General features: G+C 44.5%; 1 protein-coding gene across 7 annotated transcripts in view; it reads left to right on the forward strand.

Moving 5' to 3' along the window:
- SUSD6 (sushi domain containing 6) overlaps positions 1 to 23,405 on the forward strand; it is a 90,113-nt gene that overhangs the window by 7,534 nt on the left and 59,174 nt on the right. Inside the window, exon 3 of one of the 7 annotated variants that reach the window (XM_035889837.1) lies at positions 17,047 to 17,222. The exons of the other annotated variants lie outside the window; for them this stretch is intronic. The gene's annotated coding sequence lies outside the window, so the exon portion shown is untranslated. The remainder of the gene's footprint in view (positions 1 to 17,046; positions 17,223 to 23,405) is intronic. 7 annotated transcript variants of the gene reach the window in all.

Consider the following 23,405-nt stretch of genomic DNA (forward strand, 5'->3'; position numbering starts at 1 on the left):
TGTGTCATCTTCGCCCCCCCCCCCCCCCCCCCATACCTGCTCCCAAATGTTACCTTTGGAAACCTATCGCAGAAGGATCTTGCTTGTGTATTTTATGGTTTAATGGTAAGATACTACCTGGATATGTCTTCCAGAGAACTAAACAAAAAGCTGTTTTTTGGACCTCACCCCTTTATCCCCCCTTAGAGAAGGGAGGTAGATTGGGGGATGGGGTGGGGAGGAAATCCTTCTAATGCTTTCAACAAGGCTATTATCCAGTACTCTAGGGGAGTCCTGGTGCTGACGAACTAATGTGAGCCTTTGTTCTGATGCTAATCAGAATAGGGATAATTCCTCTGACTACGCCCTCCTCCCCTCAGATCCCTCTGGCATCGATGAAGCATTAAGCTGCTTTGCTACTGCTCTTCTTGCTGTGCTGGCCTGTTGTCCTTGTTTCCTGCAACTGCTACCTTGAGTGCAAAAGCTTGAGTTTTGAGGGGGGGTCTCATAAGGAGTGCTCATTTAAATATTTTGAGATTTTTCAGGTGTTCCTGAGTTGTACACTTCAGTTAAATAGATGTCCTGGTGGAGATGTGTGTGTACTTATTTCTTGTATCATTAAATAAGAAAATAACTTTGTTGATGCAGGAGATGTTGGACTTGATTATAGTGGCATCTTTTGTTAAATTTTGGGATGTGGTAACTGTAAGAATGCAAGCCAGCATGTAGCTGAAACTTGGAAGGTATTTTTCCTTCTGTCTCTTCTTTCTTCCTTCCTTGGCAGGAGCAAAGGAATATTCTTTATCAAATGCTCTTAAAGAGACTAACTTCTGATCACCAGTCCAAAGAGCTCTAAGTTTTATAGGATGAATGCATATAGAACCTATATATTGTTTTGTTTTATGCCAATGGTCTGCTCCCGGTCTAAAGGCGAACTGCAGAGCAGTAGAGAGAAGAGCTTGAAGCCTAGGTATATAGTGAAATACAACTTTGCATGTAATCAACACAAAAAATAGTCTGTTAAAACTGTGTCACTATACCAAATCTTATTTGTGGCTTTAGGGAAAGGGCGGGGATGGTGGCGAAGATACCGGTTAGGTCTGATGCAAAATGATCATATCAGACAAAACTGTTAAAAAATGTCTTGCAGATCAAGGAAGGAAGGGGAGAAGCGTACAGAGTTAGCCTCTTTAGCCTTTCCTTGGTAGTTCGAAGCTGATGAAAAGCTCATCTTTGTCCTCCTAAAAGCGGGTCTCATAGTATAGCTGTTCGGTTTGTGGTAGCGGGTTCTCTGAGGATAGTCGGTGGCAATCCTGTGAGGATAATCTGTCCTGAGTTTGGCTGAGCTGATCTTCTGATGAATTTGCAAAGGAGTTTGCTGTCTTTCACTAGGGGCTGTTCTCGCTGCAGGGTGGTTTGAGAGCTCCTTTAGTATCAGTACAGAATAGAGGGACAGGAAGGATTTAGACAAGTTAAAGAACATCCCTAGAAGACAGAGACTGGCTGAGTGCGTCTGCACAGCTAGCAGCTGCATATCAGCACATTGCTCTTGCAGTGTTTCATTTTGATGGAGAGTGTTTCTCCCTAATGCAGAATTGGGAAAGCCCTGCAGCGATGATATAAAACCCTGATCTCTTTACAAACTGCACAGTTTTTGGCTATGTAGACATGATGTCTAGATGAGCTGAACTCAAAAAAGTGTCTAAAAAGGTAGTGCGGAGGAGGCAGAAAGGCTCCATCAGAAGACGCCCATCTGAGGAGACAGATTTAAAGCGTATGGGGCAGCGGGTCCAGGGCTGAAACTTGCCTTTTTTGCTAGTGACTGTGCGCGGGTGGGGAGGGCATGTTAGGAAGGCTGCCCGGCATGGCTTCCTGGTGCGAACCTGCATGGAAGCAGTAGCGGTGTGACAAGGGGTTTATGAACACTTCCAAACAGCATTGTTTTTTAAGGTTGAATCTGTCGACAGTATCCTGAAGAGACATCACTAATAGATGCAGCGTGACGCATTATGTGTGGGTAAAATTACGGGCTCGGCATAACTGCCTTTGCCTAGCACTATTAACCCAACAGCTGTTAAATCCCAGGAAATGCTCATTTTCAGAATGGTGATTGCTTCTATGACCTGAAGATAAAAGCTGGAAGGCATATGTGTTGTTGGTTTTCTTTTCTTTACTCTTGACTGGCATGTGCAGGGCATTTCCTGCAAACGAGTGCCCTGTACTTAGAGTTATTCGTATTCTATCACTTTTCAACATCCTGTTCATCTTTTATGATTTGTAACAATTATCCTGAAGTGGTGTGTGTTTGAGAGAGAAGTTGCAGTACAGAACACAGGATTCCTCTCCCCTGTTATTTTTATCCTGTGAAGTGAGAACAGGAGGAGGATGGCAGAAGCATTTCTGAACAGCTCCTGTGCAAAGCTTCCCATAAGGCCTTGAATGCTCTCTAGCCTGCACTTTCTTGTCTGTTCCCCCCGCCCTTGCCTGCTTGAACCATTTGTAATGTGGAAAGCCAAGTGCTTGTAACAGTGGTGTTTGCTCTGGGGCCGGCCAGCGTTCACCTGCATCCCTTCATACATAGTTGTGTTTATCCTTTGTGTGTATTTTGACTTGGCTTATTTTTTTGTCTGGGTTAGTATTTCCTTTTCAAGCAGTGTGGTGTAGCATGAAACTCCAGGGCCATTGCAGCATTGTTGGTATTGAAAATTAAGGAAACGATACAGAATATTCAAAACTGATCTGTTTTTTTTTTTTTCCCCAAATTATTTTCTTTCTGCTCCACTGATAGGAGGCCAGAGGGGACTTCTCTGCCTGTTTCTTTATGTATGCACTGAGAGATGAGAGGGGGTTGGGTTTAGGGGATTTTTTTGGTGTTTATTGTGAGGTGACTTGAAGACAGCTTAACCCTTGTGACTCTCTGGTTTCATCTCTGGTAGAGGGGAAGACAGATGTTCAGCGGCCACCATATCCTGGGGACAGTAGATTGTTCCACTGAAGCCATGACAATTGTTTCTTCCCACCTCCTCCCCACTTCCCCCCAACATTCTGTGGAACAGACATTTCTTGATTTTAATTTTTCATCTGTATTTATCCCTTATTGTGAAGCTAGCATTTTTAATTAGCATAGCTTAGTCATCAACTAACATCTCAAAAAGGCTCTTTGACTTTTGATGTGACAACCTGCTGTGTGTGGGATGGGGAAGAAGCCTCGTGCCCCCCATAGCCTTGTGCTCCCTGGCCATTCCCCTCTGGCTCTGTTACCTTAACAGCCAGTTGCATTTATGGGTAGAGCTTAGCATCCCAGGGAGTGCTTGGGTCAAACTAGCTGGTGATCAGTTGTCTCGCCTAACCTTGGAGTGGCAGGTTGGAACCCAGCATTACCTGCGAGTGCTATTTCCCCTCTGACTGTAGTAGGGGTCAGGCTCTGACCATGTGCTCCTTAACCAGGAGTTGCAGTCAGGCAAGCTGGATTCACGTGGGATGTATAGATTGAGGTGGTACTTTACAAGGATGGGTCCTTCAGGTGAAAATGAAGGCATGCCTGGGGGAATGTGTGTTGCCAACGTCCTTACTGTGGCATTCAAGGAAATTGGCATTATAGCTGGTCTACCATCTCACTTGACCTCTCCTTGCCTTTCTAACAGCAAGGGCTCACTCTGCAGTTTGTGACAGAAAGCAGTCTTCTCTAGTTCAGCAAATCTGTTGTAAGGCTCCCAGGAAAAGACAGCTATTTGTAGTGGGTGTCCATGTCCTGGCGGGCAGGGACTCGCCTCTGTGTTGGTAGAAGGGCAGTTTTATGGCAGCGAGAGCCTGGGATGAACTCATGAACATGAAATACTCGTCTGAAAAACAACTTGCTACAGAAAATCTCCTGTTTGAGTCATGTCACCTGAAGATAGGTCTGTTGCAGAATAGGCTTAAATCTGTCTGTGGCTCTGGTTTTTGTTTTAAATGATTCACAGGAAAGGCCTAGATTCTTCAGAAAAACTTGGTTGGTTGGGGTTTTTTTTTTGTTTGGTTTTCTTTTTTTTTTTTTTTTTGGTTGGTTGGGGTTTTTTTAAACTAAACCCAGGCTGCCCTGCATAAAGCATGAGGCAGCACAGGGAGGTGGGAAAGGAGATGTGCATTGTACTTGGAGACTTTTGAAAGGGCCTGAACACTGAAGTTGCAAGGAGTTGAAGCATTTGAGCCACTGAATGTTAACAGGTGGCACTAATATGCTTCTGACCTCTGGCAATGTGGCTGAGAGAATAGTCCTGGTTTCTCCTTGTAAATTGATCTCTCTTGCCTTGGTTGATCTGTGCCTGTTCTTTTCTACCATCTCCAGTGGTGTACTATTGCATTGGTTGGTTGTGACTGAAGAGGAGGGCTTGAGTCAGAAATTCTGCTTCTTACAGAATGAAGCACGTGCTGCAGCCTCTCCTGCTCCAGACAAGCCTTGCTGAATTTGAGATATGTGATTTTCTTTTTTTTTTTTTTCCCTCCTCTGAGGTACTTGGTGGCAAGCAACCATATTTGCTAAAGCAAGCTGGTATTTTATAGTCCTTCTGCACTGTGCATTTAATTGCTGCATAACTGATTTCTGCTGTCTCAAGCATACATTGATTTTTCTTTATGTGAACTGTTTAACAGTTCCTAGTACATAGAGGAATTTTGCACCCTCTTTCTACTTAAAGTAGTACTTAGAGTTGTTGAGAGATGTTATTCAGATTAGACAATACAGTACTGTGTCTTAACAAGGGCACGTGCACATCCCAAATTCTGTGAAGATAATAGCTGGGCACTGTCTAGCTGCTCAGAGAAGTTCAAGGCAACCCTTTCTTACCTTTCGGCACCTCGTGCTGGTGCTCAATTTGTTTAATCCCCACAAGTGGTGAATTTTATAGAATAGATGGAGTAAACAGTGCAGAGGGGTTTAATTGTCTTCCAAGCCATGAAGATCAATATTAAATGTAAAATCAGTAAATTCTATCTAGATTTTTTCCTCTAGAACTCAGTGATTATCTTAGCCTTTCTTGTCTTTGAGGTCTTCTCTGTCTCCTGTATGTGGTATGTGGTGATGGTAGAATTTGCTGTAAGTGTAGAAGGCAACCTGTTTTTTCAAGTTGAAGCAAATTTTTGGAGGTATGTGAGGTTAAGGAGGAGCCAGTAAGATGTTTTAAGCAGGCTTTTTGAAGCTGGCCTAACTCATTAGTTACATTGGGGTGAGCCCATGAATTCAGAGTTATTTCAGACTTGCATGGGGAGGGTGATTGCTGTTACACCCTGATGTTTGTAAGACTACTGCGGAGATGCTCTCCCCTTCTTGGAGAAGGGAAGGAAAAGAAGAATGTTGCAAATACAGTATGTGGAATCCCTTGGCGAGCGTGACACTGTGCCTGCTACCCAGGAATCAGATGCTGAGAAAGGTGTTTGACTTGGACTGCCTGTGAGAACAGAGACTGACAGCTCTGGATGCTGAGGCTCTCTTAGCCTCTAAGAAAAAAAACAGGAAGGTTAAGAAAGGTGATTAGCGTAGGTAGTGTTAATGCAAGCTTTGCACAGTGCCATGAACATTGTAGTTGTTGCTTGGGCTTCTCTGCATGTTTCCTGCCTATCAAAGCCTCTTGCATCTGCAGGAAATGGAGCAGTCAGCTAGATGAGCTTATTTTGATCATGTATGAATTCTTGCACACCAATATATGTTAATTTTTGAGGGCAGATCAGTTTCCTTAGCTATGTATCCGTCTGTAATTAAGATGTAATCTACGGTGTGCTAGGTGGTGTACTGAGGTGGGGACAGAAATCACAGTTAAAGGCCAGTAGCATGCAGTGGAGGAATGTCAGAAAAAATGAAACTACAGAAAAATGTGATTAATTAAAACTGAACTAGGCTGTTTCTTTTATGTGAAGCTACTCCTAGGAAGGTGACAATGATCTGAATACATTTGGGAAGACAAACCTCTTGACAATCTACCAGTCTTCTGGTGTCCAGGAACCAGTTCTTGGAAGAGACGATGTCGTTTAGGTTCCTGGTGAGAAGCAATAGCTTTGGTTGTGAAAAGTCAGAGTAATAAAGGTTGGACCTCTGGAGCTACTATAGACCCAACCTCCAGCTCAGAGCAGGCACTCAGGTTATGTTCATCTGGATACAAGGAGTGGGTCTGCATGTACTGCTTAATGGTTTGGGCTGTATGTAGTAGGTGAGTGTCCCTCATGGGACCTTGCCTCAAGAGAAATGATGAGCTTGGTTCCCAACTAGCAAAATCACTGCTACTAGCCAGAGAACAACAGAGGAGTCTCAGAAAAGGATTGCAAAGGCTTCTGTGTTCAAATCTGCTGCTCAAAGCAGCTGGCTGCTGGGGTCTGGGCTTTGAGGCCCTTTATTATTATTTCTGTCTTTGGAGAATCAAGGCCTGGGAAGAAGTGGTAAGAGGTTGTAGGTGTCCTCTCAAGAGAAGTTGTTGCATTTGTTTAATGTGGGAGGGAGGAAGATTTCTTGCCTTGAGTTCTTGTCTTGTGTAAGGTAAAACTTTATTTGCCTGCCGAGATGTGACCACCTCTTTCCTTCCCTTCCTACCCTCCTTCACCCTCTGATGAAAGTATGTATTCCAGGACATACATGTCTTAGAGTAGATAAAACATTTCTATCCTTACAAGCATGTTTTCAAACACCATCGTGGTCTCTCATGCTGTCAATGGTACACCCTGGGGGTATGGGTGTCATTATTTGGCCATAGGTTTTTGCCTTTAGGCTGTGTTTTGCAAAAGAAGCTTTAAGTAAATTCAATCCAGTTTACTTTGTATTGGTATTAAAAACTTAAACCCCATTCTTTTTCTTTGGAATTTCTGTGGAGGAGACATTGCTGGAGAGAGACTTGCACTTGGATAACTTGGCTGTGTTTTATAAGAAACCCTCTGTAATGCAGGATGAGCTTCTCTGATGTCTTCTCAATAAAAGGAGTAAAATAGCTAAAATACAGAAGCAAAAACTCATCAAGTAAAAATGATATGTGGATTTACTTCCACAATAATGACCATTTCCAGTGTGATAGGGCATAATGGGTGGCTGCTGCATGCCTTGCACTGTGGTGTGCGACTTCTTTATGTTGTGGGTTTCCCTGTGTGTGGCTGTAAGGTTGCCAAGCTCTCAGCTGCTGCTGTAGGTTTGTGCCAACCGTGCCTGGCACACAAGGAGGCAGTGACCTTGTATGTGTGCGGAGCGTGGGTGGCCCCGGGGAGGACGAGAGTTTATGTACTGTATGGGGTGGGGTGGTAGGCATTGGCACTACTGTAGCCGGACACAGAAGTCTTTATTCGTTTAGTCATTCAGTCTCAGGTTAAGTGCCAAACTCGGGAATGTGGGGCTGCTACCTGGCCTGGAAAGAAAAACAAAGTCTTAATGCGGAAATGCTGTTCTTGGGTGGGAAACATTAAGGTAGAAGAAGAGAGGGGTCACTGCTGCTGAGCCAGTGGTGGCCTCTGGAATGCCTTGCTCTGTGTTTGGTGGTGTTGCAGGCCGTGGAGGTGCACGCTTTGCTGTAGTGGGCATTAAATAAACCACTTGATTTATCTAGAATGAAATCCTGCAGTGATAGCTATACCACAGAGGAAGATTTGTATGAATCTCTGTTGAACAAAAACCCAAGATACTTTGTCCTTTTTTTTTTTTTTTGGCTTCAAATACCAAATGCCTAAGTTTGAAGGTGTGCTTCCTTTGTTCTGGGGGAAGGTGCATTTGGGGATCTCTTCCTGCAGTTGCACTGAGCTAGACCTTATCTCCTTTTGCATCAAATGGAAGCACTTCCTTTCCAGGCTTCCTTGGGTCGGAGAGCTGAAATACTGGGTGTTCAGAAAACAAAATATCCTGTTGCTTTGGGGGTTTCTGAATGCCTAATGAACAGTGACTACTTAAAGGCACTTGGTCAACTGGGAAATCCTACTTCTGCCTGAAAAATTTCTCAGCATCTGTTCATGTAAGATTATGAAAAAGTTTGGAGCGCGAAATATTACTTTCTCCTTTCAGATCATAGTGTGCCCATTAACATAGGTATGGTCATTTTGATATCCCACAGAGTAAATCTGTTTCTCCCAGGGTCAAAGGCTTGCTATGCCTTGTTTTTCTTCTCTGCACTGAATGAGTGATGGAGCTATCGTGAATCTAGAGTTCAGACCAGGCACAGCAGCTTGGGGGCATCTCTAATACCTGAAGCTCCTTTTAATTTACAGAGGAGAAAAAAAAAATCCTTTAATTACTGGATAGATGACCAATATGGGGATCAAAGTGAGACTTGAGACAAAGCTTAACTGCTTATAAGCCGGAAGTAATTGTGGCTCTCCTTGCTAATGAAGTTTAATGCTGGGACTACAGAGCTGAGAAGGCAAACTTGGGAGAAGACAATGTGAAAGACTTATTTTTTGTCTGCCCTTTGAAATACCAGTGTTTCCCTCTTGGCAGAGGACAGGTGCCACATGCAGAACCATTTTGGCCACCGCCACTTCCTGCAGTCCTGTGTGCTTGTGTTGGGGTCACCCACATAACTGCTGGTCTGCTGTGACCTTTTCTTCTTGGGCTTCTACTGCTTCATGCCCCAGAGTGTGAAGGGGACACCATGTCCAGCTCTGGATTCAGGTGATCCTAAAAGTGGGTTGGCTGTCCCAGGTTCCACAAAGGAAAAAAAATGGATTTTGTTTGTCTCTACAAAATCCACCTTTTCTGAAAACGGTTAAGAAGGTTGCTGTGATTTGATCACTGTTAGCCACAAGCAGAGTTAATGATATTAGACAAAAAAAAGACCCTAGAAATGTTTGTTATGGAAGTCTGTATTTAATCTTTCCCAGCGACCTTTGACTTGCTTAAAGCTGTGCTACCACATTTCTGGTTTCCAAGACTATTAATTGCTCCCTGCGTCTGAAAATGCATTTAATTCTGTGATGCTTTTGCTGGCAATAGGTCTACCTTTTCCCATGGAAGAAATGTAGACTATAGACCTTGCTAGAAATTGATTGGAAGTAACTTTTGGTGGCATGGAAAATCTGATACAAGCATAACATCATCTGTGTGCGGAAGTCTGAGTTGCAGAAGGCTTTAAAGTCAGAAGCCTGCATCCAGCTTTCAGCTTCCATAGGAGGTTGCTACCCCATGCAAGTGCACTGTTCCTCCTGCTCTCTGGTGCAAAGTGTATCCTTTTCTAGTAGGATCATCAGTAAATTAAATCCCTAAGGAGGGCGAAACATGCAAGAAAATGACGCTTCAGTCTACAAACTTACTGTCAAAAGCTGGCTTTTGTAAGCATAAAGATGAAGTTCCTGGTCCTGAGATGAAGCTGCTAGCTACCTCTCAGTAATTACTTAGCCTGGCAATAGCTAAAATTGAAATATAAAAAAAAACCCTTTCCCTCTGGCACTTCCTGGCTGTGAGGCTGTTAACCAGACAGTTGGTGTCTGTCTCTCTCTTCTGTGCTGCATTGCTTTTCTCCTTGCTGCTTGTGAGGAGGCTGAAAAAGCCTTGCTGTCCACATGAGAGCTATACACCAGGTATTTGGGAGACTGCCTTTTTGTCTCCCTGTAAGCAGATGCTTGGCTCTGCTGGAGACTCTTGTGGATTGTTCCTTACGTAGGAGTGTTCATCTCTGGGTTTCTTACCTGAACTCCCTTCCACAGGCGGAGTGCAAATACAAAATGGGATGTGTGGGTCAGGGCAATAATATACCTGGACTCAGAATGGAGTGTTTTAAAGGGATGGAGCGGGGAGACTGGGACGTGTTGTGACCTGAATGGATCTGGGAAGTGATGCTGGCGCTGGTTGATCCGGCCTGTCATTTCCCATTTTATTTACTCCTGGCACTTGATTGTCAGAGCAGGCTTTTATACTGTGTTCTCTTTGTGGCTTAGGCTGCTCAGCACTGCTGCAAAATCCTTCTAATCCTTTTTGCCATCCGTCTCTTTCAACAAAAAATATCAACTGACAAAGTGAATACTTGAATTTCGGAGAGCAAGTGGGGATTCAGGTTTGGGAAGAATGAAGAATCAGCAAATATGGCAAGACCTTGCTGGGACCGAGGGACTCCCGCAACAGGTGAATTAACTTGTGTGCTGTATCTTGACAGCTGTTGAGGGACTTTGCTAGTACCAGGGATCTTATCTCCTTGCACAGGACTATCGCAACTAAATGATACCCACCAGCAGGTGCTCAAATAGAAAAAGACCTTACTGATCTGTTTTTAAGAGATAATGAGGATGCATTAAGATTGCCCTTCTTGACTTCTGTATCCTGTATTATAACTTTGTGTGGTGGACCTGTATGTGGGATGGCACTGCTGAAGTAGGCACACTAGCTGAGAAGTCTTCTGTGTTCTGCAAGGTATTAGAAAGCATTGCTGCCATGTGTCTGGCCTCGCATTTGTTGGAGACAGACATATTCAGATCAAAGCACCCAAGAACCAACTGTGGTGGCTGCAATTGTGAGCAGTGCTTTCAGGGATTGAAGAAGGAGGCTTTGGGATAGCGGTTGAGATTTACTGTGCTAACCATGCTTATTGCTGCCAAATGCCTCACAGCTCCAGAGTGTTACGGTAATCTGCTGGTGACAAAACTGGGCTTTCAGTGTTGCAGCTCCAACTGAGCTGTGGATAAACCAGGCTCGTGTCAGGGCTAAGCAAAACTCCTGCAGGAGCGTGCTCATCCTCGTTCTGGCATCCTGTCATGAGAAGTGCTCCGAGATTGACTGTCTGGGCCAGAATACTGGCAGCACTGGTTCTTCAGAGAGCTAAAGCTGGATTGGGGATGGTGGGGCTGGAACAGTGGAAGGGGAACAGGCATTTTCTCTCTTATCTTGGAAGGAGTGACCTATTACTTTTGCTTTTAAATATGAATGAACTCATTCTCTGTACCTCAGTTCCTGACCATATGGTATTCTTGGTAAAAGTAGCAGATGTTCCTCTCTTGCTGTGTTTTGCTTTGTTACACAAATTCTCTTTGTTTTCTTTCTACCCTGTCTGCAGTGGGCTGTAATAGCATTCAGTTACAGTGTGTCAGGTTATTGCCCTGAATTTCTAAATGTGCATTTACAAATAAGGTGGGAGCTGCATAAAATATTGCTTGGGTTGTGGATCTGATGCATGCATGTGTATAGGTGGTGACTGAACCCTGCATTCTAGGTCAGTATGCTCAGCTGAATAGTTTCTCCTGTTTCGCTGTTACTTATGGCCTCTGCACTTTGGTCTTCAATGTAAAACAGAATGTTCCACCCCACCTCCTTTGTGGTAGTTTGGTTTGCTTTTGCTAGTGAATGCAATTTCTTTGCAAGTCTGCATCACTTTGTACCCCAGAGCAGCATTGTTTTAGTGAGAGGATGGGGATATTTTTGCACATAAGTAGTTGTTTTCTATATTCTCCTTGCCAGTTCTTTGTCCTCTTGTGTACTCATGAACTGCTGTTTCAGTTTAGTAAGGGCGAGTAGGCATGGCATAGGGTAGTGGACTGCAGCAGGCAAATGTCTATGAGTGCCAGATAGACCGTGGCATCCCCCAGTCTGGGTGGAGGAATTAAACGGTTGCACCCACAAAGAATTGTTCTTTGTTGCATCTTTATTTGCATGGGGTATGAAGCACTTGATGCAACTTCGGTCCTTGCTGGTGAGAATGACTCAGCTCCTCACAAATCTCATTTCATATATTCTTGGGAATCCTCATGTGGGAGGGGGCACATGCTTTCCCACTGGAGATGTCTTGCCTGAAGGCAGCATCAGAGGCTGGCTGAGCCTGTGCTGCCACACAGACCTGTGTGCATTCTATCGCACATGCAGCTAGAACAGGTTGGGTTATGAACTGAGCCCTTCTGTGGGCTTCTTGTCTGGGTGTAGATAGACAGCTCCTTCCCTTTTCCCTGCAAATCTAGCTGTGGTCAAAATTTCTTTCCTTCCCCTGCCCAGGGACCCTGCCTGCTAGTCTTCTTTGTAAAAAGCATGTGTCAGTACTGATATATTTATGAGGAAGGGTGTCAAACAAAGGAGAATGGTGGTAGATTTTTTTTACAGATTTCTGGAATGGGGAAGAGAATTCGCTGTTAATATTGAGGAAGCTGCCATGGGCAGCAGAAAAAACTCTTCCATAGTTCGGTGAGGTTTATGGTGATGGGATTGCTTAAGTTGAAAGAAATATTAGTTACGTCTTTCCTTTTTGAGAGAATGCAGCTACCAGCTTTCTCCATATATAAATGACTCTGGAACAGTTCAAAGTGTGTGTGTTTGGGCTCACTGGTTAATGCGATACTGAGAAGAGGCACCAGCACAGGTCTTGTGACCAGTCTGTTGGCTCATTCTCTCCTGCTTTTCTTCGGAAGGCATATGACAGCGGCATGGGTTGATTCCCTTTTGGGGAAAGCATGAGTCTCCAGAGGAGGGATTCTTTCTGTCTTTCTGGTGAAGGAAGCAGAGGTGGGGAGGTGATTTATCTTGGGGTTGAAGGGTTTGCCACAGACCATGCGCTAAAGAATGATGTCCTTCCCTTCAGTGCTGAGAAAGCCACTAGTGCTCTCTGGAAGACTCGTGTCTGGGTGCCCTTGGGCTGGCTGTTTTCTGTTTGGGCTGTAAGTCATCTGTGGTAGCGCGTTTGTACAGTGCTGCTTAGCAAGTGAGGGCTTGTAGTTGCTACATTCAGTGAGACAAGGTGGTCTTGCAGGCAGCTTTTACTGCAAAAATAATGTAACTCACGGGTAATTCCAAACCTAGTGTGGCCCCTTGGCAGAGCCAGTCAATGGGCTACGCTCTTTTAAGCATCTGCTCGTGTAGGAGACTGAAATCTTAGAGGACTGTTTGAGAGAGGGAAGGTGCATTTGAGGACGTTGGGATTAATGTAGACTTACTCAGTTTTGATAGATTGCTCTGAAATGTTAATGCTTTTCTTAGTAGAAGACAAAACCACAGGAGTGAAACCTGCTGATAGCCATGTTTGGGGGCAGGCTTAGGTTCCCTGATAATCCCACTGGGGCCAGTTACAAGGATGCGAGGAGTCAGCGGTTTCATCTTTGTCCTTAATCAGAAGAGGAACAGCTGCGCTGAGGGTGGTGAAATGCAAGGAAAGGCCAAATAAATGCAAGGACATCAAGAACAGACAGAGATCTCTTCTTAATATTCTTGTTTGTATTACAAAAGTTGCCACAGTCTTCAAGGTGCTGCCAGAATGAACACTCTTTGAACAACAAAAAAAAGCTTAAACTGAGATGGACAAGATCAGTGTTCAAGATGACTGGAAATGTTATGTAGTGAACCTGTGTTCTCTGTCCCACCGCTGTCAGTAGTTTACTCCCCACTGCCACTGCAGCACCCTGTTGTCCATGCTGCAGATATGCTTTGGCTTAGCATCCAGCTTTGAAAGATATGTTCAGCAGCAGCTCTTGATCCCAGCCAAGGAGGGGGTGTATGCTTGTGCATAGGCTCTGTCTCTTAAGGGGGCATGGCTAAACTGGGGAACAGGTTTTTTTTAAAAAAAAAAAAAAAAAAAAAATTCCAAAAGCCACCCCCACTCCCATCCCCCCAAAAACCCAAACCAAAATGCCCACCACAAAACCTGCACACTTTGTAAAAGTACATCTGGCATGGGAGAAGAGCCATTTTGCTCCTTTTTCCCTGGAGCAGGAGACTCCTTTGTTCCCAGCTGTGGTTGTTTAGGGAAGCCTGATGCAGGTATCTGTAGGGTGGTGATAACCCTTTGCATGAAGGAATGTAGCTAGTGTGTAGCTCATCTCTCCACTGAGCTCCAAAAAGTGAGAGCACAGCTCAGCCCTTGTTGAGGGGGTGGCGTGCCTGCACAAGTCTCACTAGATCGCTAGTGCTGCAGCCGCACAGGACCTTTGCAAAATGCACAAAGTAACTGCCCTCAAAACCTTACAAACTCATTCCTATATGCCCAGGGGCGATTTCTTTCTTTTTATTTTTTTTTTTCCAGTCATGGGAAGTCCTGGAGGCACTGTTAATGAGTTCAGCTGAGGAAATAGCACAGGGAACTGTGGGAGAGGGAAGGCTCGCTCTTGCGTGCGAAGCATGAACTGGAGTGTGTGCAGAGAGGGTAAAGAGGTGTGGTAGTAATCTTAAGAAGGAATGAAAGAGAAATGAAAGCAGAGGGAAGGCTGTGTTAAGACTTGAAGACCGGGGACAGAGCTGGGAACTGGAGAGGGAGAGCCGTTGGCAAGGAAAGTCTTAGTCTTCACCCCTTTCACAAATCTGGTTTTATAAATTAATAAGTGTCAAGCTCATGTCTGTGCCTAGCTACAAAAATAAAAAGGGAGTTAAATACTTACAAGAATTTGAAGGGACTCTGTTTCCAAGCAGTCTTGCTTTCTGATTCTTGCTTCTGAGCCAAATTATTGGCATGTTCTGGGACAGAAATAGCTCATGTATCTGAGTGACCTTTTAATTTCCTTTTCAATCTTCTGAATCCACTGTAATGAACAAAGAAAGCATTAAGAACAGGCGTGGTGCAGATTTTATTGCATGTTTGCAGTAGACCAAATAGCTCTGGGTTTCTCTGGGTGTTACATAGCAAGAACCTGCTGTGAGAGTAAGATCAGAGGGAGCCAATCGTGGTTCAGATTAAAGAAGTGGTTTCTCTCCATGTGATGGTAGCTCATGATACCTTTGTAGCAGTGGTCTTTTTTGTTCTGTGTTTATCCAGCACCTAGCGCAGTGTGGTCTGACTCCTAGGCTCCGATTTCTGCCTCCCTTGCCCTGCAAATGAGGCAAGAAGTCCTTATGAAGGGCTTTTTTTGCCTAGTTGCATACCTGTCTGAAGCAAAAGTGTATCCTTTGGCATGTGCCCCAGGCTTCCTGCACGCATCTCTTCCCTTGCAGTGACTTCTGTAGCAAGTCACAACAACTAGCTGTAATGTATATAAAAGGATGTTAAAACCATGTACTAAAGAGGAGGGGATAAGAAATGATGTTTCGGCCAAGAGGCTTTCATTGGGTGAGGGGACGAGGGAGGTGCATGCAGCAGAGGAAGAAGCAGCGTGAGATCAGTGGGCTTATTGCACAGCACGAAAAGATCCCACGCTAAAATCTGAACTAACATTTTCTTCCTATGTGGTCTTACAAGAAATGTTTTCCATGTAAGGCATAGGAGAGCCAGCTGTAAGGAAACATGTGGCTGTCATTTATTTCAGAAAATGTGCTTCAGCATTCAAATGTAAGAAAACAGACCAGATAGGCCTGTGGTAGCTGTGGCCTTGGTTGCCCAGGTTTTTGCTATTTAAAGGCTCCTCCAGCTTGATTCTAGTGAAATAACAGGCTTGCCTTATGTCTACTGGCTACTTGTAGGTGAGAATAAGCTGAAGTTACTGGGGATAGGCCTGACATTTCTCAAGTCAACACGATTATATTACCCAATTGATGGTAAACTGAAACCCTTCCAGAAGGCTTCTAGAGTTCTGGTTTGACTGTTGGTAAATGATTTCTTATGCAAGTCACCTAGACAAAGCAGCCCGCAGTTCAGGTGTGGCTTTAAAAAAAAGCACTGATTATGTTAATGACTTCTCTGAAGTTCTTCAAGACTGGTTCATTCCCCTGATACCCTTTTTCCCCTCATACTTTTTTCCTGGCATATAATTGTGGAGGAAAAAAAAAATCTGTCTAGAAAATGGGGATTTAAGCATTTCTTGTCTAAAGAGGAGGGCTCCTTTTTGCCTCTTGAAATGAAGGTGTTTGCAGACCTTGTGTTAATCTTCTTAATGTATAAAAAATAATTCCAACCCTTAACATTGGCTAATTCCATGAAACAGACCCTCTCAATATTGATGATATCAAGGCAGTAACATGCATGTCCCCTGTTCCAGTCTCTTCCTCAGCTTTTTTTAGGCTTCTGCAGAGTCTGAGAGTCTCATTGTGCATATTTCTTTTGTTGCAGCATCTTTCGCATTACTAGCATAGGTATTAATTCACCAGTCACAAACCTTCTGCATTTTGTGTGTGGGCCTGGGTCAACGCTCATGGAATCGAACTGGGATCCCTCTGAATATCATCATCTGTTGGTGATTCCTTTGTAGGTGATCTCTCTAGCCTGCTCTCAGGAACGTGCAGTGGCCATCAAGCATTACCGTGCTCTGAAATGACATGGCCCTCACAAGGCTGGTTCTTTCCTCTTCCTGTGCTTCTTCATTCTGATCAGGTCAGGAGTCCTTCCTGTAGCTAGGAAGTCTGATGGTCAAGCTTATTTCCCTGTAGAAGAAAGAAAGCAAAAATTTTGCATTGGGCAGCTTGCAACTGCTGACGCTGCAGACCATCACCTGCTCTGTTTTTCTCCTTGCAGGTGGAAGTACCTGCAGTGTTTGCAAGGAATGGTTTAGTGTTCCCTTGATGATGGTGGAGTTGAGGGTGTACCCGTCAATTCTACAGAGGCCTCCCTCCTCAGAGCTTTTGCCTCTTCAGAAGAGTAACTTTTTATGTCATGTGAAGTAGAGTTCTGAGATTGAAACTTGCTGTTGGTCTAGTGACAAAACCTAACAGCTTTCTTTGGTCAGAAATAAAGGTTTCTGAATGGGAATGCTTCTTCAAAGAACTGAAACTTCTGCCCTATTACGTCTGTTTCATATCAAATGTAGCCTAAGTATAATTAGCTTCTTCAGATTGGTTTTGTTTGCAAGGAACTAGTGAAGACTATTGATGCCTTTGATGCAAATAAAAGCATGGCCATTCTTGGCAGAGAAGATTAAACTTGACCTTGGTCTCTCAGAAGTAAGTTGTTGGGCTCTGTCCTCACCAGCAGGTGGTCCTAACTTTCAAAAGGGCCAGTAATAGCATTTCACTGGGATTTCTTTCCATTTGCAGGGGTGATGTGAAGTAGCCTTTGCAGTGATTCCCAGCAGCTATACTCAAGTGCCTCTGAAGAGTGTGATTTGGGGTGGGGGGTTGGAGAGGGAGGTGTGGAGGCTGCGGGACTCTTGCTAGAGGCCAGGGAAAATGATATGGTTGTTGGAGAAAGAGCTTCTGATAGCTATTCTGCTCTGTAGTATGCTGTAACGAGGGTGGTTTCCTCAAAATGTGCCTTACAGTATTCTGTGGAGCCTTAATGGAGCTCTTTCTTTTCCACAACGCAGGCTTCTGTTTGTCCTCCCCTCACTTCTCTCTGCATGTGAACCAGTGACTCTGCTTCATGAGGAGAGTAGATCCTGAATTGCAGGGGGAGACAAAGAAGATAGTTTGTTGTCCGGAGCCAACTGCTGCTTACATCTGTTAAACATCATGTTCAGCTTGCCCAGAAAAGAAGTTTTAGGTGAGCTAGAATGTGTATAAAAGCAGGTGGAGGCTGGCCTTCTCACAAAATGAAGCTTGCAAGTGGCCTTTTAAAAGATGCTGATGCTCTGTTTCTTTTAAACTGCTTGCTCCAGTGCTGTTACTTTACTGTTAGTTCCTATTGTCTGTTCAAGAGACACCAGAGAATTGTTGAACAAGTTTGATACTGGTATCAGGCTAATTGCTCCCCCACCCCTAGCATTTGTAGGAGCCAACACTTGTGTGTCTATGTTTTTTTATTTAAAATATTTGGTTTTAGAGGAAAAGGAAATTGGTAACACTGGAAGATGGAGCGAATGGATTTAGCCTGTTCTGCAACAAAGTCTTAGACTGCAAAGGCAAAAGGAGAACAGCTTTGGTGAGGATGACAAAATGGGGAAACCAAATCTAAGCGTTAGAGTACAGTAATAAAGGGATTGGATGAATTTGCTTTGAGAAACTCACTTGAAAATAGATTAAACGAACATGAAAATCCTCTGCTGTTGGAAGTAGTTTTAAATCATCTTGCAGTTTGGTGGGTTTTGCATATTAATTTTGCTATCCTGTAAGCTCTTGTAGCTGATCTCTTTGTGCTGCTGCTTGGAGCACTATGTTACAGGTGAAAACATGAAGAGGATGATTTCTAAACTAGCTTGCTTTATACTAATTCTAATAACCTTTATTTAATCAATTCACTCTGAGGGAACCTTGTCTCCAGAGACAGGAAATTGCTTGCGGATTACTGGCTGTGGCAGGACCTTCATATTTTTTTGCAAAATGTCAGGAAAAGGGGGGAGAAATCAGCCTTCATTTAAAGACAGTTGAAGCTGGAGTTGCTGCGCTTTTCCCATGAGGCTGAGTAGAGGTCACTGGGAATTCTGTGCTAGACTGTTTTTTTCTTGACAGATAGTTTGATGGCTTGAGTGTACTCGCACAGGATGCTTGGAGGCACATCAAAACCCCAAGCAAAGCAGAGAGTGACCTGTTTCCCAAGTGGATGCACTATTCACTTAGCTGCTAGTGGCTGGGCAGAGTTGTTTCCTACATTTTGGGAGGGTTTTCCCTGAAGTTTTGAGGCAGGCTGGACAAAGCCCGGCTGTACTTTTGCAGTCTTGGGTGGCCTAGGGAAAAAGCCAAAGTGTGAGGCAGAAGGCTAAATAACCCGTATCCTCTAACTTCTGGATGTATCTTCTGACCTGGCATTGGCACATGTGTGATTCTTGCCTCCATGCAGCAGCACTTTGCAGCCTTTCTCACCGTTGCATGGAACTGTAAGATTTTCTGCCAGAGCAAGCTGCTGACTCCTGCTGTCCTGCTTTGTACCACTTTTTCCCTTCTTTTGGCTTTGATTTCATTTGACTTCCTTTAACTAGACAAGCCTGTGTTGCCTTTGGCTATTGTGGAGCACTCTCACCCAGGTTCCCGGCTTTTAATCTGCATGGAAACCAGGATGCTTGGAATCCTGATTTAGGGGGAGGGTTTAGATCTAGAGCGTCTTTATGCATAGTAAATTATTTCTGCCACACTTTAATGCGGATTGAAAACGGAGCTGGTTTTAGGAGCAAGAAGCCTGTGCAATTACTTGGCCCAGCATGTTGTACTGGCTGCTCACTTAAGTTGGAGAGTGGTTCCGCACACTATAGGCTTTGGCAGCAAAGCCAAGAGGGGAGTTTTCTTACCTCTCCCCAGCTGCTGCTTCCACTGGCTCCAGAGCTGTGCTGATGCAAGGACCTGGTTTCTCCAACAAGCTCCTGAAAGTTGCATCGGCATTGTGGAGGGGGCAGTTAGCTGCGAAGCAGGCATGGGAGCAGCAGCATGGGGGTGTCTAGTCACCAGGAGCAAGGAGTTGTCCTTCAGCCAAGGTAGCAGCGCAAGCCTGCAAGTGCTTGGGCGGCGGGGGGCAGGCCTCGCCCCGGCTGGCTCCCCAAAGGGGCAGCGCTGATGTACGAGGGGCAGACTTAGACCATGGGTCGGTCAAGGCTGAGGAACCATTGCTGCTATACGAACAAGGTGCTGAGAGCTGCTGAGTGAGCAGTTACAACCAGGCAGTGCTTCTCAGCTGCCTCAAGCCCCTTGGCTTAACATTTTCTTCAACTTTCTGTTTGGTAGTGGCTGGGCAGAGGCCCCTCCTTGGGGAGCTGAGGAATGGTGATCCCTGTGACGCTCGCAGGGTGGGTAATGTGGGATGGGTGCGGGAGGCTGTGGGTGTGCTGCTCCTGCTGCTGCAGGTCAGAGCATCCTGGGTCACACCTCTGGGCTGTCCTAGTTCCAGTAGGCAGCGTCCATATAGACTTTTTAAAATATTTTTTCCACTAATAGCCATGTAAAGCGTAAATGTCACTGAGTCAAGTGAGGGAGAAGTTGAAGCTTCAAATTGACCTTCTACTGAGATGCAAATTACAGGTTTTATTTATGACAGGTTTTATTCTGCGGACTCTTACTTCTCTACTCTTCTTTCTGACATGCTTCTCTCCCACCCCAATTAAATGGTGGAAATCTTTAATGAGCAACCTTTGAATGGTGATTGTAGGTCTCTGGAAGCCAGTTTGCCACCCTGTTAGAAAGGGACCTGTCCTGGGGATTCTGCTTGGAGCGCTGGTCTCCTTGTGGTGCGTGCGTATGTTCCCTGATGACACGTAATGAGCAGCGATCCTTCTTGGAGTGCCTCGCTGGCTTGATGCTCCTGGCTTGTGCTGCTCAAGTCGGAATATAATTACAACTGATCCCTTGTTAGAAAATCAAATTAAGCATAGCCTGTTGAGAGAAGCCAGTTAGAGAGAAAAGGCTGTGGGGGTCTTCTGCACAGTGAAGTGTGTTCTCTGTGAGCTGGTAATTGCCAGAGTGATTTAAAAGAAAGGAAGCTGTTAGGACTCTCTTATTTCCCACCCCCTCTTCTCTCAGCCCTTGAGTATTGACTTCTGAGATTAATTTATGGCACCTTGCCTGGAGTCTGAAAGCCTTAGGTCGAGTACTGGGGTGGACGCTGGGGTGTGCCTGTTGTTGGTGAGGGTGCCCAGCTGGGGAGCCTGCCTGGGCCACCTTCTGCAGCCGCCCTTGACCGTGGCCTCATGGGACCGGGTCTGCACACAAGGCGGTATGCTAGCCCTGTGGGTTTAGTTGCAAGGGGTTTGAATGGCGACACAAAACTTGAATTTTCCTTTTTCAGTTGCAAGAGCGATGTGGCTGTGCTCTGCAGAGTGAAACGTGCCCAATGCCACTGTGGTCGGCCTCTGCAGCAGCGAGGGGTTGTGGCAATACGCACGCACCTGTGACCTTAGCACAGTGCATCCTAAGTAGGAAAAGCGGTAGGAAACATCTGACGACTTTGCTGCTGCTAAAAAAAAGGGAAATAGTGAGCTAATAGATACAAAGCTGAGCCATGGTGCTGAGACCATTTGAAGGCCTGCTCCCCCCCCTGCCCCCTTATTGAGATCTGTTGAAGCAGTTCTTTGAAACTGAACGTTCTCACTTTGGTCAATGACACTGGGCTGTTGGAAGATGAAGTTTTCAGAGGAATTAAGGGGCAGTCTTATTTCTCAGAAGGGGTTTTTTGGTGTGTGTGTGTTTATCTTTGAAAAGACCTTTGTGCTGACAGGCATCCAAACATCAAGGATTTGTTAGCCTGGAAGGTTCTGATATTACAACATATGTATATTGTGGCGAACTTTCTATATAAACTGTGATACAAATAACAAGCGCTGCACAGAAGTTGTCATCATCTCCTGGAAGTGGGTGAGTGGATGTTTTCATATTTGGGATGGCAGCTTCTGAACTTGAGTTGTGTCTCACAGCTGTGCTTTCAGGAATAAACGTAAGGCTCCCTGCATCTTCGAGTATAGTTCCTTATTTAAATGTCAGACTGGTTCACTGAAGTTTATATATAGAGGGCTTTGATAGGAAAAAGATTTCCCAAATGGGTGTCCTCTTCAAATGGCTGTGCTGCCTGGTGGTGTTGCAGGTGCAGCAGACCGGTGCTTTTAGCCACATCAGTGGAAATGAAAGCACAAGTGGTAAGGATGGGGAGAAGCACATTCTAGTAGTGAGGGATTATAAAATAAGCCTTTACTGTGCATGGGCCTTGTGGTGCATTCCCTGAAACAGATTAATACGGCTGCAGAAATGAGAAAAGCATCCAGGATATACAAGTGACCTTACCAATCCAGTGCTGCTTTGAGAACCCTGTTCTTGCTGTGAAAGTAACATTTCAAGCTTGTATGTGGTTTTGAGAGGTTCTGCCTTTGCATGGCTTTTCTTTATTCTCCTTCCCTGAAGCCATTTCAGTTTACTGTGAGTTTTCTTTTTTAGGACTTATTATTTTTGGAACGTGTTCTGGAACATTTTGTGCATATGGCCCTCTGTAAATGTGCTGTTGTACTGATTAAAGCTGAAAGTATGAAAGCTAGCCTTTCTGATGCAGTGCGGCAGGGGAAAAATGCTGAAACAATAGTTTCCAAAGGGAATGCTTTTCCAAATAAAGACATCTTTAAAAAAAAAAAAACCAACCAAAACAAAAACAAAAAAAGGGAAGGATTGTGTGTGACATGTATTTTCTACTTTCTCCCATAGATTGCATAGATGCCAATTTATTTTCTAAAAAAAAAAAAAAAAATCCCTTAAAGCTGATTTTTTTTTAAATAACTGGTTTCTCTTCATTCACTGGTGACATGACCTCATTACTCTAAGCATTTTTATAATAGCACAGAAATCTTAAAGCTGATTTTTTTTTTAAATAACTGGTTTCTCTTCATTCACTGGTGACATGACCTCATTACTCTAAGCATTTTTATAATAGCACAGAAATCTGGCATGCATTGGAGTTGTGTGCATTAACCTGTCTAACTCTCCACCCCTCCATGGCTCTGCTTTTCCTTCTTCCTGGTGCCTGGAAGTTCACAGCCTGCTGGTAACTAGTTTTGCCTTCCTTATTTGGAAGAACAATTGGATTTTGATCTCTTGTCTTCCTCTCTTCCTCCTCCCAAGTAAAACAGAAAGTTTCCAGTGAAATTCTGTGACTTTCAAGGAAATGTCTTAAAATATGGGGAACTAGTAATATCTAGGGCTTTCTCTTGGACTTACCTAGGCAAGGAAAATCAGATTATTTCCATCCCCGTGTCTGTCGTGTCGTCCCCCCCCTTCTGCCCCCAGTCATAAAATTCAAATCTTCTGTGACTGTCAGACCTGGCATGACAACCAGAGTACTTGGAAATGGGGAAACATCTTGACAAGACTGAGACTGTTTCTAACTATTTGTTTCAGACTCTGTTTCTGCAAATATGAGAATGATGCTCACAAGAATGAAAACCTGGTCCTAGAGCAGTCTCTGTTGTGGTGTCCTCTTTACTGTCTCACAGGATGGGAAAGCAAGTCAGTTTTATGGCTTAAAGGCTATGATGTGAAATAATGTTACTATATGTTGATGTATCAGGATATCCTGCTGACAGTTTGTCCTCTGCAGCTGGGCATCTGACGCAGTCGGTCCTGAAGTGAAGTACGTTTTTTGGAGACCTACTCTGATGTCTTCTTGGGAAGGTGGAATATATTGCTGCAGTGCATGGATTATTTAGAAGACCAGTGTGGCTGGCTGGTTGGTTGGTTCTTAAGCCTTTACAATGTGAAAGGCAGTTTAGACTGTAGGAGATGCAAATCTGTGAACTACAACTGACAATGATGTAGCAATGGGCTTTTAAATTGTGCGGTGAAAATACGCTTGCTCTGGTTTTCCTGGAGGGATCCAGGAGCCCCTCACTTGTCTGACTTATGCTCATGAATTCATCTTCCATGCAAAATATCTTCAAAATGCCTGCTTATGTCTTGTGACTCTCAAGAGGATACTGCATAGAAAAATTGCTGGGGGTCAGGGGTTGGGATCTGAGGTGTTGTTGTCTTTCTGATGCTTCTTGGATGTGCACAGGTGTTTCTTAAAGAGGCTCTAGGTCTCTCTTCTTGTTCATTTTCATTGTCTGGATAAGTAGGAACAGAGGAAGCTGGCAAGCAAGGTGTCCTGAGCAGCAGCAGTGTCTTGGGGTCCTTGTTATGCTTTAAAATTGCCCTGTGCGTAACACTGGGCTGCAGAATGGTAAACCATTGGGGTTTATCCGCAACTGACTTCAGAGTGTCCATCGCATGGTGGAAACAGTGAAGGGAACTGAATACCACCCCTTTTCCCCCTTGGCACCCTTGCACC

The sequence above is a fragment of the Egretta garzetta genome, unplaced genomic scaffold (assembly GCF_000687185.1).
Source record: "Egretta garzetta isolate BGI_Z169 unplaced genomic scaffold, ASM68718v1 scaffold2, whole genome shotgun sequence".
Taxonomy (NCBI): Eukaryota; Metazoa; Chordata; class Aves; order Pelecaniformes; family Ardeidae; genus Egretta; species Egretta garzetta.